The sequence below is a fragment of the Saccoglossus kowalevskii genome, chromosome 11 (genome assembly GCF_978046115.1).
Source record: "Saccoglossus kowalevskii chromosome 11, keSacKowa6.1, whole genome shotgun sequence".
NCBI lineage: Eukaryota > Metazoa > Hemichordata > Enteropneusta > Harrimaniidae > Saccoglossus > Saccoglossus kowalevskii.
In genome coordinates, this window is record NC_140651.1 from 27,367,321 (window position 1) to 27,384,689 (window position 17,369).

Below are 17,369 nucleotides of genomic sequence, written 5' to 3' on the forward strand. Positions count from 1 at the left end.
ACAGAGAGTCACAGTGAACATTTAACTGAGGTTCCTCAGGACAGAGAGTCACAGTGAACATTTAACTGAGGTTACTCAGGACAGAGAGTCACAGTGAACATTTCATTGAGGTTCCTCAGGACAGAGAGTCACAGTGAACATTTAACTGAGGTTCCTCAGGACAGAGAGTCACAGTGAACATTTCACTGAGGTTCCTCAGGACAGAGAGTCACAGTGAACATCTCACTGAGGTTCCTCAGGACAGAGAGTCACAGTGAACATCTCACTGAGGTTCCTCAGGGCAGAGAGTCACAGTGAACATTTCATTGAGGTTGCTCAGGACAGAGAGTCACAGTGAACATTTCACTGAGGTTCCTCAGGACAGAGAGTCACAGTGAACATTTAACTGAAGTTCCTCAGGTCAGAGAGTCACAGTGAACATTTCATTGAGGTTCCTCAGGACAGAGAGTCACAGTGAACATTTAACTGAGGTTCCTCAGGACAGAGAGTCACAGTGAACATTTAACTGAGGTTACTCAGGACAGAGAGTCACAGTGAACATTTCATTGAGGTTCCTCAGGACAGAGAGTCACAGTGAACATTTAACTGAGGTTACTCAGGACAGAGAGTCACAGTGAACATTTCACTGAGGTTCCTCGGGACAGAGAGTCACAGTGAACATCTCACTGAGGTTTCTCAGGACAGAGAGTCACAGTGAACATCTCACTGAGGTTCCTCAGGGCAGAGAGTCACAGTGAACATTTCATTAAGGTTCCTCAGGACAGAGAGTCACAGTGAACATTTAACTGAGGTTCCTCAGGACAGAGAGTCACAGTGAACATTTCACTGAGGTTCCTCAGAACAGAGAGTCACAGTGAACATTTAACTGAAGTTCCTCAGGACAGAGAGTCACAGTGAACATTTCATTGAGGTTCCTCAGGACAGAGAGTCACAGTGAACATTTCACTAAGGTTCCTCAGGACAGAGAGTCACAGTGGAGATTTAACTGAAGTTCCTCAGGACAGAGAGTCACAGTGAACATTTCACTGGAGTTCCTCAGGACAGAGAGTCACAGTGAACATTTAACTGAGGTTCCTCAGGACAGAGAGTCACAGTGAACATTTCACTGGGGTTACTCAGGACAGAGAGTCACAGTGAACATTTCACTGAGGTTCCTCAGGACAGAGAGTCACAGTGAACATTTAACTGAAGTTCCCCAGGACAGAGAGTCACAGTGAACATTTCATTGAGGTTCCTCAGGACAGAGAGTCACAGTGAACATTTCACTAAGGTTCCTCAGGACAGAGAGTCACAGTGAAGATTTAACTGAGGTTCCTCAGGACAGAGAGTCACAGTGAACATTTAACTGATGCTCCTCAGGACAGAGAGTCACAGTGAACATTTCACTGAGGTTCCTCAGGACAGAGAGTCACAGTGAACATTTAACTGAGGTTCCTCATGACAGAGAGTCACAGTGAACATTTCACTGAGGTTCCTCAGGACAGAGAGTCACAGTGAACATTTCACTGGGGTTCCTCAGGACAGAAAGTCACAGTGAACATTTAACTGAGGTTCCTCAGGACAGAGAGTCACAGTGAACATTTCACTGGGGTTACTCAGGACAGAGAGTCACAGTGAACATTTCACTGAGGTTCCTCAGGACAGAGAGTCACAGTGAACATTTAACTGAAGTTCCTCAAGACAGAGAGTCACAGTGAACATTTCACTGGGGTTCCTCAGGACAGAGAGTCACAGTGAACATTTAACTGAGGTTCTTCAGGACAGAGAGTCACAGTGAACATTTCACTGAGGTTCCTCAGGACAGAGAGTCACAGTGAACATTTCACTGGGGTTCCTCAGGACAGAGAGTCACAGTGAACATTTCACTGGGGTTCCTCAGGACAGAGAGTCACAGTGAACATTTAACTGAGGTTCCTCAGGACAGAGTCACAGTGAACATTTCACTAAGGTTCCTCAGGACAGAGAGTCACAGTGAACATTTAACTGAGGTTCCTCAGGACAGAGAGTCACAGTGAACATTTCACTGGGGTTCCTCAGGACAGAGAGTCACAGTGAACATTTCACTGGGGTTCCTCAGGACAGAGAGTCACAGTGAACATCTCACTGAGGTTCCTCAGGACAGAGAGTCACAGTGAACATCTCACTGAGGTTCCTCAGGGCAGAGAGTCACAGTGAACATTTCATTGAGGTTCCTCAGAACAGAGAGTCACAGTGAACATTTAACTGAGGTTGCTCAGGACAGAGAGTCACAGTGAACATTTAACTGAAGTTCCTCAGGACAGAGAGTCACAGTGAACATTTCATTGAGGTTCCTCAGGACAGAGAGTCACAGTGAACATTTAACTGAGGTTCCTCAGGACAGAGAGTCACAGTGAACATTTAACTGAGGTTACTCAGGACAGAGAGTCACAGTGAACATTTCATTGAGGTTCCTCAGGACAGAGAGTCACAGTGAACATTTAACTGAGGTTCCTCAGGACAGAGAGTCACAGTGAACATTTCACTGAGGTTCCTCAGGACAGAGAGTCACAGTGAACATCTCACTGAGGTTCCTCAGGACAGAGAGTCACAGTGAACATCTCACTGAGGTTCCTCAGGGCAGAGAGTCACAGTGAACATTTCATTGAGGTTGCTCAGGACAGAGAGTCACAGTGAACATTTCACTGAGGTTCCTCAGGACAGAGAGTCACAGTGAACATTTAACTGAAGTTCCTCAGGTCAGAGAGTCACAGTGAACATTTCATTGAGGTTCCTCAGGACAGAGAGTCACAGTGAACATTTAACTGAGGTTCCTCAGGACAGAGAGTCACAGTGAACATTTAACTGAGGTTACTCAGGACAGAGAGTCACAGTGAACATTTCATTGAGGTTCCTCAGGACAGAGAGTCACAGTGAACATTTAACTGAGGTTACTCAGGACAGAGAGTCACAGTGAACATTTCACTGAGGTTCCTCGGGACAGAGAGTCACAGTGAACATCTCACTGAGGTTTCTCAGGACAGAGAGTCACAGTGAACATCTCACTGAGGTTCCTCAGGGCAGAGAGTCACAGTGAACATTTCATTAAGGTTCCTCAGGACAGAGAGTCACAGTGAACATTTAACTGAGGTTCCTCAGGACAGAGAGTCACAGTGAACATTTCACTGAGGTTCCTCAGAACAGAGAGTCACAGTGAACATTTAACTGAAGTTCCTCAGGACAGAGAGTCACAGTGAACATTTCATTGAGGTTCCTCAGGACAGAGAGTCACAGTGAACATTTCACTAAGGTTCCTCAGGACAGAGAGTCACAGTGGAGATTTAACTGAAGTTCCTCAGGACAGAGAGTCACAGTGAACATTTCACTGGAGTTCCTCAGGACAGAGAGTCACAGTGAACATTTAACTGAGGTTCCTCAGGACAGAGAGTCACAGTGAACATTTCACTGGGGTTACTCAGGACAGAGAGTCACAGTGAACATTTCACTGAGGTTCCTCAGGACAGAGAGTCACAGTGAACATTTAACTGAAGTTCCCCAGGACAGAGAGTCACAGTGAACATTTCATTGAGGTTCCTCAGGACAGAGAGTCACAGTGAACATTTCACTAAGGTTCCTCAGGACAGAGAGTCACAGTGAAGATTTAACTGAGGTTCCTCAGGACAGAGAGTCACAGTGAACATTTAACTGATGCTCCTCAGGACAGAGAGTCACAGTGAACATTTCACTGAGGTTCCTCAGGACAGAGAGTCACAGTGAACATTTAACTGAGGTTCCTCATGACAGAGAGTCACAGTGAACATTTCACTGAGGTTCCTCAGGACAGAGAGTCACAGTGAACATTTCACTGGGGTTCCTCAGGACAGAAAGTCACAGTGAACATTTAACTGAGGTTCCTCAGGACAGAGAGTCACAGTGAACATTTCACTGGGGTTCCTCAGGACAGAGAGTCACAGTGAACATTTAACTGAGGTTCCTCAGGACAGAGAGTCACAGTGAACATTTCACTGGGGTTACTCAGGACAGAGAGTCACAGTGAACATTTCACTGAGGTTCCTCAGGACAGAGAGTCACAGTGAACATTTAACTGAAGTTCCTCAAGACAGAGAGTCACAGTGAACATTTCACTGGGGTTCCTCAGGACAGAGAGTCACAGTGAACATTTAACTGAGGTTCTTCAGGACAGAGAGTCACAGTGAACATTTCACTGAGGTTCCTCAGGACAGAGAGTCACAGTGAACATTTCACTGAGGTTCCTCAGGACAGAGAGTCACAGTAAACATTTCACTGGGGTTCCTCAGGACAGAGAGTCACAGTGAACATTTAACTGAGGTTCCTCAGGACAGAGAGTCACAGTGAACATTTAACTGAGGTTCCTCAGGACAGAGAGTCACAGTAAACATTTCACTGGGGTTCCTCAGGACAGTGAGTCACAGTGAAGATTTAACTGAGGTTCCTCAGGACAGAGAGTCACAGTGAACATTTAACTGAGGTTCCTCAGGACAGAGAGTCACAGTGAACATTTCACTGAGGTTCCTCAGGACAGAGAGTCACAGTGAACATTTCACTGAGGTTCCTCAGGACAGAGAGTCACAGTGAACCTTTAACTGAGGTTCCTCAGGACAGAGAGTCACAGTGAACATTTAACTGAGGTTCCTCAGGACAGAGAGTCACAGTGAACATTTCATTGAGGTTCCTCAGGACAAAGAGTCACAGTGAACATTTCACTGAGGTTCCTCAGGACAGAGAGTCACAGTGAACATTTCACTGAGGTTCCTCAGGACAGAGAGTCACAGTGAACATTTCACTGGGGTTCCTCAGGACAGAGAGTCACAGTGAACATTTAACTGAGGTTCCTCAGGACAGAGAGTCACAGTGAACATTTAACTGGGGTTCCTCAGGACAGAGAGTCACAGTGAACATTTAACTGGGGTTCCTCAGGACAGAGAGTCACAGTGAACATTTCACTGAAGTTCCTCAGGACAAAGAGTCACAGTGAACATTTAACTGAGGTTCCTCAGGACAGAGAGTCACAGTGAACATTTAACTGAGGTTCCTCAGGACAGAGAATCACAGTGAACATTTAACTGAGGTTCCTCAGGACAGAGAGTCACAGTGAACATTTAACTGAGGTTCCTCAGGACAGAGAGTCACAGTGAACATTTAACTGAGGTTCCTCAGGACAGAGAGTCACAGTGAACATTTCACTGAGGTTTCTCGGGACAGAGAGTCACAGTGAACATTTCACTGAAGTTCCTCAGAACAGAGAGTCACAGTGAACATTTCACTGAAGTTCCTCAGGACAGAGTCACAGTGAACATTTAACTGAGGTTCCTCAAGACAGAGAGTCACAGTGAACATTTCACTGGGGTTACTCGGGACAGAGAGTCACAGTGAACATTTCACTGGGGTTCCTCAGGACAGAGAGTCACAGTGAACATTTAACTGAGGTTCCTCAGGACAGAGAGTCACAGTGAACGTTTAACTGAGGTTCCTCAGGACAGAGAGTCACAGTGAACATTTCGCTGGGGTTCCTCAGGACAGAGAGTCACAGTGAACATTTAACTGGGGTTCCTCAGGACAGAGAGTCACAGTGAACATTTAACTGAGGTTCCTCAGGACAGAGAGTCACAGTGAACATTTAACTGAGGTTCCTCAGGACAGAGAGTCACAGTGAACATTTCACTGAGGTTCCTCAGGACAGAGAGTCACAGTGAACATTTCACTGAGGTTTCTCAGGACAGAGAGTCACAGTGAACATTTCACTGGGGTTACTCAGGACAGAGAGTCACAGAGAGTCACAGTGAACATTTCACTGGGGTTACTCAGGACAGAGAGTCACAGTGAACATTTAACTGAGGTTCCTCAGGACAGAGAGTCACAGTGAACATTTAACTGAGGTTCCTCAGGACAGAGAGTCACAGTGAACATTTAACTGATGCTCCTCAGGACAGAGAGTCACAGTGAACATTTCACTGAGATTCCTCAGGACAGAGAGTCACAGTGAACATTTAACTGTTTTTCCTCAGGACAGAGAGTCACAGTGAACATTTCACTGAGGTTCCTCAGGACAGAGAGTCACAGTGAACATTTCACTGGGGTTCCTCAGGACAGAGAGTCACAGTGAACATTTAACTGAGGTTCCTCAGGACAGAGAGTCACAGTGAACATTTCACTGGGGTACCTCAGGACAGAGAGTCACAGTGAACATTTAACTGAGGTTCCTCAGGACAGAGAGTCACAGTGAACATTTCACTGGGGTTACTCAGGACAGAGAGTCACAGTGAACATTTCACTGAGGTTCCTCAGGACAGAGAGTCACAGTGAACATTTAACTGAAGTTCCTCAAGACAGAGAGTCACAGTGAACATTTCACTGGGGTTCCTCAGGACAGAGAGTCACAGTGAACATTTAACTGAGGTTCCTCAGGACAGCGAGTCACAGTGAACATTTCACTGAGGTTCTTCAGGACAGAGAGTCACAGTAAACATTTCACTGGGGTTCCTCAGGACAGAGAGTCACAGTGAACATTTAACTGAGGTTCCTCAGGACAGAGAGTCACAGTGAACATTTAACTGAGGTTCCTCAGGACAGAGAGTCACAGTAAACATTTCACTGGGGTTCCTCAGGACAGAGAGTCACAGTGAAGATTTAACTGAGGTTCCTCAGGACAGAGAGTCACAGTGAACATTTAACTGAGGTTCCTCAGGACAGAGAGTCACAGTGAACATTTCACTGAGGTTCCTCAGGACAGAGAGTCACAGTGAACATTTCACTGAGGTTCCTCAGGACAGAGAGTCACAGTAAATATTTCACTGAGGTTCCTCAGGACAGAGAGTCACAGTGAACATTTAACTGAGGTTCCTCAGGACAGAGAGTCACAGTGAACATTTAACTGGGGTTCCTCAGGACAGAGAGTCACAGTGAACATTTAACTGAGGTTTCTCAGGACAGAGAGTCACAGTGAACATTTAACTGGGGTTCCTCAGGACAGAGAGTCACAGTAAATATTTCACTGAGGTTCCTCAGGACAGAGAGTCACAGTGAACATTTCACTGGGGTTCCTCAGGACAGAGAGTCACAGTGAACATTTCACTGAGGTTCCTCAGGACAGAGAGTCACAGTGAACATTTCACTGAGGTTCCTCAGGACAGAGAGTCACAGTGAACATTTCACTGAGGTTCCTCAGGACAGAGAGTCACAGTGAACATTTAACTGAGGTTCCTCAGGACAGAGAGTCACAGTGAACATTTAACTGAGGTTCCTAAGGACAGAGAGTCACAGTGAACATTTAACTGAGGTTCCTCAGGACAGAGAGTCACAGTGAACATTTCATTGAGGTTCCTCAGGACAAAGAGTCACAGTGAACATTTCACTGAGGTTCCTCAGGACAGAGAGTCACAGTGAACATTTCACTGAGGTTCCTCAGGACAGAGAGTCACAGTGAACATTTCACTGGGGTTCCTCAGGACAGAGAGTCACAGTGAACATTTAACTGAGGTTCCTCAGGACAGAGAGTCACAGTGAACATTTAACTGGGGTTCCTCAGGACAGAGAGTTACAGTGAACATTTAACTGGTGTTCCTCAGGACAGAGAGTCACAGTGAACATTTCACTGAAGTTCCTCAGGACAAAGAGTCACAGTGAACATTTAACTGAGGTTCCTCAGGACAGAGAGTCACAGTGAACATTTAACTGAGGTTCCTCAGGACAGAGAATCACAGTGAACATTTAACTGAGGTTCCTCAGGACAGAGAGTCACAGTGAACATTTAACTGAGGTTCCTCAGGACAAAGAGTCACAGTGAACATTTCACTGAGGTTTCTCGGGACAGAGAGTCACAGTGAACATTTCACTGGGGTTCCTCAGGACAGAGAGTCACAGTGAACATTTCACTGGGGTTCCTCAGGACAGAGAGTCACAGTGAACATCTCACTGAGGTTCCTCAGGACAGAGAGTCACAGTGAACATCTCACTGAGGTTCCTCAGGGCAGAGAGTCACAGTGAACATTTCATTGAGGTTCCTCAGAACAGAGAGTCACAGTGAACATTTAACTGAGGTTGCTCAGGACAGAGAGTCACAGTGAACATTTAACTGAAGTTCCTCAGGACAGAGAGTCACAGTGAACATTTCATTGAGGTTCCTCAGGACAGAGAGTCACAGTGAACATTTAACTGAGGTTCCTCAGGACAGAGAGTCACAGTGAACATTTAACTGAGGTTACTCAGGACAGAGAGTCACAGTGAACATTTCATTGAGGTTCCTCAGGACAGAGAGTCACAGTGAACATTTAACTGAGGTTCCTCAGGACAGAGAGTCACAGTGAACATTTCACTGAGGTTCCTCAGGACAGAGAGTCACAGTGAACATCTCACTGAGGTTCCTCAGGACAGAGAGTCACAGTGAACATCTCACTGAGGTTCCTCAGGGCAGAGAGTCACAGTGAACATTTCATTGAGGTTGCTCAGGACAGAGAGTCACAGTGAACATTTCACTGAGGTTCCTCAGGACAGAGAGTCACAGTGAACATTTAACTGAAGTTCCTCAGGTCAGAGAGTCACAGTGAACATTTCATTGAGGTTCCTCAGGACAGAGAGTCACAGTGAACATTTAACTGAGGTTCCTCAGGACAGAGAGTCACAGTGAACATTTAACTGAGGTTACTCAGGACAGAGAGTCACAGTGAACATTTCATTGAGGTTCCTCAGGACAGAGAGTCACAGTGAACATTTAACTGAGGTTACTCAGGACAGAGAGTCACAGTGAACATTTCACTGAGGTTCCTCGGGACAGAGAGTCACAGTGAACATCTCACTGAGGTTTCTCAGGACAGAGAGTCACAGTGAACATCTCACTGAGGTTCCTCAGGGCAGAGAGTCACAGTGAACATTTCATTAAGGTTCCTCAGGACAGAGAGTCACAGTGAACATTTAACTGAGGTTCCTCAGGACAGAGAGTCACAGTGAACATTTCACTGAGGTTCCTCAGAACAGAGAGTCACAGTGAACATTTAACTGAAGTTCCTCAGGACAGAGAGTCACAGTGAACATTTCATTGAGGTTCCTCAGGACAGAGAGTCACAGTGAACATTTCACTAAGGTTCCTCAGGACAGAGAGTCACAGTGGAGATTTAACTGAAGTTCCTCAGGACAGAGAGTCACAGTGAACATTTCACTGGAGTTCCTCAGGACAGAGAGTCACAGTGAACATTTAACTGAGGTTCCTCAGGACAGAGAGTCACAGTGAACATTTCACTGGGGTTACTCAGGACAGAGAGTCACAGTGAACATTTCACTGAGGTTCCTCAGGACAGAGAGTCACAGTGAACATTTAACTGAAGTTCCCCAGGACAGAGAGTCACAGTGAACATTTCATTGAGGTTCCTCAGGACAGAGAGTCACAGTGAACATTTCACTAAGGTTCCTCAGGACAGAGAGTCACAGTGAAGATTTAACTGAGGTTCCTCAGGACAGAGAGTCACAGTGAACATTTAACTGATGCTCCTCAGGACAGAGAGTCACAGTGAACATTTCACTGAGGTTCCTCAGGACAGAGAGTCACAGTGAACATTTAACTGAGGTTCCTCATGACAGAGAGTCACAGTGAACATTTCACTGAGGTTCCTCAGGACAGAGAGTCACAGTGAACATTTCACTGGGGTTCCTCAGGACAGAAAGTCACAGTGAACATTTAACTGAGGTTCCTCAGGACAGAGAGTCACAGTGAACATTTCACTGGGGTTCCTCAGGACAGAGAGTCACAGTGAACATTTAACTGAGGTTCCTCAGGACAGAGAGTCACAGTGAACATTTCACTGGGGTTACTCAGGACAGAGAGTCACAGTGAACATTTCACTGAGGTTCCTCAGGACAGAGAGTCACAGTGAACATTTAACTGAAGTTCCTCAAGACAGAGAGTCACAGTGAACATTTCACTGGGGTTCCTCAGGACAGAGAGTCACAGTGAACATTTAACTGAGGTTCTTCAGGACAGAGAGTCACAGTGAACATTTCACTGAGGTTCCTCAGGACAGAGAGTCACAGTGAACATTTCACTGAGGTTCCTCAGGACAGAGAGTCACAGTAAACATTTCACTGGGGTTCCTCAGGACAGAGAGTCACAGTGAACATTTAACTGAGGTTCCTCAGGACAGAGAGTCACAGTGAACATTTAACTGAGGTTCCTCAGGACAGAGAGTCACAGTAAACATTTCACTGGGGTTCCTCAGGACAGTGAGTCACAGTGAAGATTTAACTGAGGTTCCTCAGGACAGAGAGTCACAGTGAACATTTAACTGAGGTTCCTCAGGACAGAGAGTCACAGTGAACATTTCACTGAGGTTCCTCAGGACAGAGAGTCACAGTGAACATTTCACTGAGGTTCCTCAGGACAGAGAGTCACAGTGAACCTTTAACTGAGGTTCCTCAGGACAGAGAGTCACAGTGAACATTTAACTGAGGTTCCTCAGGACAGAGAGTCACAGTGAACATTTCATTGAGGTTCCTCAGGACAAAGAGTCACAGTGAACATTTCACTGAGGTTCCTCAGGACAGAGAGTCACAGTGAACATTTCACTGAGGTTCCTCAGGACAGAGAGTCACAGTGAACATTTCACTGGGGTTCCTCAGGACAGAGAGTCACAGTGAACATTTAACTGAGGTACCTCAGGACAGAGAGTCACAGTGAACATTTAACTGGGGTTCCTCAGGACAGAGAGTCACAGTGAACATTTAACTGGGGTTCCTCAGGACAGAGAGTCACAGTGAACATTTCACTGAAGTTCCTCAGGACAAAGAGTCACAGTGAACATTTAACTGAGGTTCCTCAGGACAGAGAGTCACAGTGAACATTTAACTGAGGTTCCTCAGGACAGAGAATCACAGTGAACATTTAACTGAGGTTCCTCAGGACAGAGAGTCACAGTGAACATTTAACTGAGGTTCCTCAGGACAGAGAGTCACAGTGAACATTTAACTGAGGTTCCTCAGGACAGAGAGTCACAGTGAACATTTCACTGAGGTTTCTCGGGACAGAGAGTCACAGTGAACATTTCACTGAAGTTCCTCAGAACAGAGAGTCACAGTGAACATTTCACTGAAGTTCCTCAGGACAGAGTCACAGTGAACATTTAACTGAGGTTCCTCAAGACAGAGAGTCACAGTGAACATTTCACTGGGGTTACTCGGGACAGAGAGTCACAGTGAACATTTCACTGGGGTTCCTCAGGACAGAGAGTCACAGTGAACATTTAACTGAGGTTCCTCAGGACAGAGAGTCACAGTGAACGTTTAACTGAGGTTCCTCAGGACAGAGAGTCACAGTGAACATTTCGCTGGGGTTCCTCAGGACAGAGAGTCACAGTGAACATTTAACTGGGGTTCCTCAGGACAGAGAGTCACAGTGAACATTTAACTGAGGTTCCTCAGGACAGAGAGTCACAGTGAACATTTAACTGAGGTTCCTCAGGACAGAGAGTCACAGTGAACATTTCACTGAGGTTCCTCAGGACAGAGAGTCACAGTGAACATTTCACTGAGGTTTCTCAGGACAGAGAGTCACAGTGAACATTTCACTGGGGTTACTCAGGACAGAGAGTCACAGAGAGTCACAGTGAACATTTCACTGGGGTTACTCAGGACAGAGAGTCACAGTGAACATTTAACTGAGGTTCCTCAGGACAGAGAGTCACAGTGAACATTTAACTGAGGTTCCTCAGGACAGAGAGTCACAGTGAACATTTAACTGATGCTCCTCAGGACAGAGAGTCACAGTGAACATTTCACTGAGATTCCTCAGGACAGAGAGTCACAGTGAACATTTAACTGTTTTTCCTCAGGACAGAGAGTCACAGTGAACATTTCACTGAGGTTCCTCAGGACAGAGAGTCACAGTGAACATTTCACTGGGGTTCCTCAGGACAGAGAGTCACAGTGAACATTTAACTGAGGTTCCTCAGGACAGAGAGTCACAGTGAACATTTCACTGGGGTACCTCAGGACAGAGAGTCACAGTGAACATTTAACTGAGGTTCCTCAGGACAGAGAGTCACAGTGAACATTTCACTGGGGTTACTCAGGACAGAGAGTCACAGTGAACATTTCACTGAGGTTCCTCAGGACAGAGAGTCACAGTGAACATTTAACTGAAGTTCCTCAAGACAGAGAGTCACAGTGAACATTTCACTGGGGTTCCTCAGGACAGAGAGTCACAGTGAACATTTAACTGAGGTTCCTCAGGACAGCGAGTCACAGTGAACATTTCACTGAGGTTCTTCAGGACAGAGAGTCACAGTAAACATTTCACTGGGGTTCCTCAGGACAGAGAGTCACAGTGAACATTTAACTGAGGTTCCTCAGGACAGAGAGTCACAGTGAACATTTAACTGAGGTTCCTCAGGACAGAGAGTCACAGTAAACATTTCACTGGGGTTCCTCAGGACAGAGAGTCACAGTGAAGATTTAACTGAGGTTCCTCAGGACAGAGAGTCACAGTGAACATTTAACTGAGGTTCCTCAGGACAGAGAGTCACAGTGAACATTTCACTGAGGTTCCTCAGGACAGAGAGTCACAGTGAACATTTCACTGAGGTTCCTCAGGACAGAGAGTCACAGTAAATATTTCACTGAGGTTCCTCAGGACAGAGAGTCACAGTGAACATTTAACTGAGGTTCCTCAGGACAGAGAGTCACAGTGAACATTTAACTGGGGTTCCTCAGGACAGAGAGTCACAGTGAACATTTAACTGAGGTTTCTCAGGACAGAGAGTCACAGTGAACATTTAACTGGGGTTCCTCAGGACAGAGAGTCACAGTAAATATTTCACTGAGGTTCCTCAGGACAGAGAGTCACAGTGAACATTTCACTGGGGTTCCTCAGGACAGAGAGTCACAGTGAACATTTCACTGAGGTTCCTCAGGACAGAGAGTCACAGTGAACATTTCACTGAGGTTCCTCAGGACAGAGAGTCACAGTGAACATTTCACTGAGGTTCCTCAGGACAGAGAGTCACAGTGAACATTTAACTGAGGTTCCTCAGGACAGAGAGTCACAGTGAACATTTAACTGAGGTTCCTAAGGACAGAGAGTCACAGTGAACATTTAACTGAGGTTCCTCAGGACAGAGAGTCACAGTGAACATTTCATTGAGGTTCCTCAGGACAAAGAGTCACAGTGAACATTTCACTGAGGTTCCTCAGGACAGAGAGTCACAGTGAACATTTCACTGAGGTTCCTCAGGACAGAGAGTCACAGTGAACATTTCACTGGGGTTCCTCAGGACAGAGAGTCACAGTGAACATTTAACTGAGGTTCCTCAGGACAGAGAGTCACAGTGAACATTTAACTGGGGTTCCTCAGGACAGAGAGTTACAGTGAACATTTAACTGGTGTTCCTCAGGACAGAGAGTCACAGTGAACATTTCACTGAAGTTCCTCAGGACAAAGAGTCACAGTGAACATTTAACTGAGGTTCCTCAGGACAGAGAGTCACAGTGAACATTTAACTGAGGTTCCTCAGGACAGAGAATCACAGTGAACATTTAACTGAGGTTCCTCAGGACAGAGAGTCACAGTGAACATTTAACTGAGGTTCCTCAGGACAAAGAGTCACAGTGAACATTTCACTGAGGTTTCTCGGGACAGAGAGTCACAGTGAACATTTCACTGAAGTTCCTCAGAACAGAGAGTCACAGTGAACATTTCACTGAAGTTCCTCAGGACAGAGAGTCACAGTGAACATTTCACTGAGGTTCCTCAGGACAGAGAGTCACAGTGAAAATTTCACTGAGGTTCCTCAGGACAGAGAGTCACAGTGAACATTTCACTGGGGTTCCTCAGGACAGAGAGTCACAGTGAACATTTAACTGAAGTTCCTCAAGACAGAGAGTCACAGTGAACATTTCACTGGGGTTACTCAGGACAGAGAGTCACAGTAAACATTTCACTGGGGTTCCTCAGGACAGAGAGTCACAGTGAACATTTAACTGAGGTTCCTCAGGACAGAGAGTCACAGTGAACATTTAACTGAGGTTCCTCAGGACAGAGAGTCACAGTGAACATTTCACTGAGGTTCCTCAGGACAGAGAGTCACAGTGAACATTTAACTGAGGTTCCTCAGGACAGAGAGTCACAGTGAACATTTAACTGAGGTTCCCCAGGACAGAGAGTCACAGTGAATATTTAATTGAGGTTCCTCAGGACAAAGAGTCACAGTGAACATTTCACTGAGGTTCCTCAGGACAGAGAGTCACAGTGAACATTTCACTGAGGTTTCTCAGGACAGAGAGTCACAGTGAACATTTCACTGGGGTTACTCAGGACAGAGAGTCACAGTGAACATTTAACTGAGGATCCTCAGGACAGAGTCACAGTGAACATTCAACTGGGATTCCTCAGGACAGAGAGTCACAGTGAACATTTAACTGAGGTTCCTCGGGACAGAGAGTCACAGTAAACATTTCACTGGGGTTCCTCAGGACAGAGAGTCACAGTGAACATTTAACTGAGGTTCCTCAGGACAGAGAGTCACAGTGAACATTCAACTGGGATTCCTCAGGACAGAGAGTCACAGTGAACATTTAACTGAGGTTCCTCGGGACAGAGAGTCACAGTAAACATTTCACTGGGGTTCCACAGGACAGAGAGTCACAGTGAACATTTAACTGAGGTTCCTCAGGACAGAGAGTCACAGTGAACATTTAACTGAGGTTCCCCAGGACAGAGAGTCACAGTGAACATTCAACTGGGATTCCTCAGGACAGAGAGTCACAGTGAACATTTAACTGAGGTTCCTCGGGACAGAGAGTCACAGTAAACATTTCACTGGGGTTCCTCAGGACAGAGAGTCACAGTGAACATTTAACTGAGGTTCCTCAGGACAGAGAGTCACAGTGAACATTTAACTGAGGTTCCTCAGGACAGAGAGTCACAGTGAACATTTAACTGAGGTTCATCAGGACAGAGAATCACAGTGAACATTTAACTGAGGTTCCTCAGGACAGAGAATCACAGTGAACATTTAACTGAGGTTCCTCAGGACAGAGAGTCACAATGAACATTTAACTGAGGTTCCTCAGGACAAAGAGTCACAGTGAACATTTCACTGAGGTTTCTCGGGACAGAGAGTCACAGTGAACATTTCACTGAAGTTCCTCAGAACAGAGAGTCACAGTGAACATTTCACTGAAGTTCCTCAGGACAGAGAGTCACAGTGAACATTTCATTGACTCAGAGGTTCCTCAGGACAGAGAGTCACAGTGAACATTTCTCTGGGGTTTCTCAGGACAGAGAGTCACAGTGAACATTTCACTGAGGTTCCTCAGGACAGAGAGTCACAGTGAAAATTTCACTGAGGTTCCTCAGGACAGAGAGTCACAGTGAACATTTCACTGGGGTTCCTCAGGACAGAGAGTCACAGTGAACATTTAACTGAAGTTCCTCAAGACAGAGAGTCACAGTGAACATTTCACTGGGGTTACTCAGGACAGAGAGTCACAGTGAACATTTCACTGGGGTTCCTCAGGACAGAGAGTCACAGTGAACATTTCACTGGGGTTCCTCAGGACAGAGAGTCACAGTGAACATTTAACTGAGGTTCCTCAGGACAGAGAGTCACAGTGAACGTTTAACTGAGGTTCCTCAGGACAGAGAGTCACAGTGAACATTTCACTGGGGTTCCTCAGGACTGAGAGTCACAGTGAACATTTAACTGAAGTTCCTCAGGACAGAGAGTCACAGTAAACATTTCACTGGGGTTCCTCAGGACAGAGAGTCACAGTAAACATTTCACTGGGGTTCCTCAGGACAGAGAGTCACAGTGAACATTTAACTGAGGTTTCTCAGGACAGAGAGTCACAGTGAACATTTAACTGAGGTTCCTCAGGACAGAGAGTCACAGTGAACATTTCACTGAGGTTCCTCAGGACAGAGAGTCACAGTGAACATTTCACTGAGGTTTCTCAGGACAGAGAGTCACAGTGAACATTTCACTGGGGTTACTCAGGACAGAGAGTCACAGTGAACATTTCACTGGGGTTACTCAGGACAGGGAGTCACAGTGAACATTTAACTGAGGTTCCTCAGGACAGAGAGTCACAGTGAACATTTAACTGAGGTTCCTCAGGACAGAGAGTCACAGTAAACATTTCACTGGGGTTCCTCAGGACAGAGAGTCACAGTGAAGATTTAACTGAGGTTCCTCAGGACAGAGAGTCACAGTAAATATTTCACTGAGGTTCCTCAGGACAGAGTCACAGTGAACATTTCACTGAGGTTCCTCAGGACAGAGAGTCACAGTGAACATTTAACTGAGGTTCCTCAGGACAGAGAGTCACAGTGAACATTTAACTGAGGTTCCTCAGGACAGAGAGTCACAGTGAACATTTAACTGAGGTTCCCCAGGACAGAGAGTCACAGTGAATATTTAATTGAGGTTCCTCAGGACAAAGAGTCACAGTGAACATTTCACTGAGGTTCCTCAGGACAGAGAATCACAGTGAACATTTCATTGAGGTTTCTCAGGACAGAGAGTCACAGTGAACATTTCACTGGGGTTACTCAGGACAGAGAGTCACAGTGAACATTTAACTGAGGTTCCTCAGGACAGAGAGTCACAGTGAACATTCAACTGGGATTCCTCAGGACAGAGAGTCACAGTGAACATTTAACTGACGTTCCTCAGGACAGAGAGTCACAGTAAACATTTCACTGGGGTTCCTCAGGACAGAGAGTCACAGTGAACATTTAACTGAGGTTCCTCAGGACAGAGAGTCACAGTGAACATTTAACAGAGGTTCCTCAGGACAGAGAGTCGCAGTGAACATTTCACTGAGGTTCCTCAGGACAGAGAGTCACAGTGAACATTTAACTGAGGTTCCTCAGGACAGAGAGTCACAGTGAACGTTTAACTGAGGTTCCTCAGGACAGAGAGTCACAGTGAACATTTAACTGGGGTTCCTCAGGACAGAGAGTCACAGTAAATATTTCACTGAGGTTCCTCAGGACAGAGAGTCACAGTAAATATTTCACTGAGGTTCCTCAGGACAGAGAGTCACAGTGAACATTTAACTGGGGTTCCTCAGGACAGAGAGTCACAGTGAACATTTCACTGAGGTTCCTCAGGACAGAGAGTCACAGTGAACATTTAACTGAGGTTCCTCAGGACAGAGAGTCACAGTGAACATTTAACTGGGGTTCCTCAGGACAGAGAGTCACAGTGAACATTTAACTGGGGTTCCTCAGGACAGAGAGTCGCAGTGAACATTTCACTGAGGTTCCTCAGGACAGAGAGTCACAGTAAATATTTCACTGAGGTTCCTCAGGACAGAGAGTCACAGTGAACATTTCACTGGGGTTCCTCAGGACAGAGAGTCACAGTGAACATTTCACTGAGGTT

General features: G+C 45.9%; 1 protein-coding gene across 2 annotated transcripts in view; it reads left to right on the top strand.

Moving 5' to 3' along the window:
• Positions 1 to 17,369, top strand: part of LOC100378833 (protein OSCP1-like) — an 84,899-nt gene that overhangs the window by 46,443 nt on the left and 21,087 nt on the right. The window lies entirely within an intron of this gene.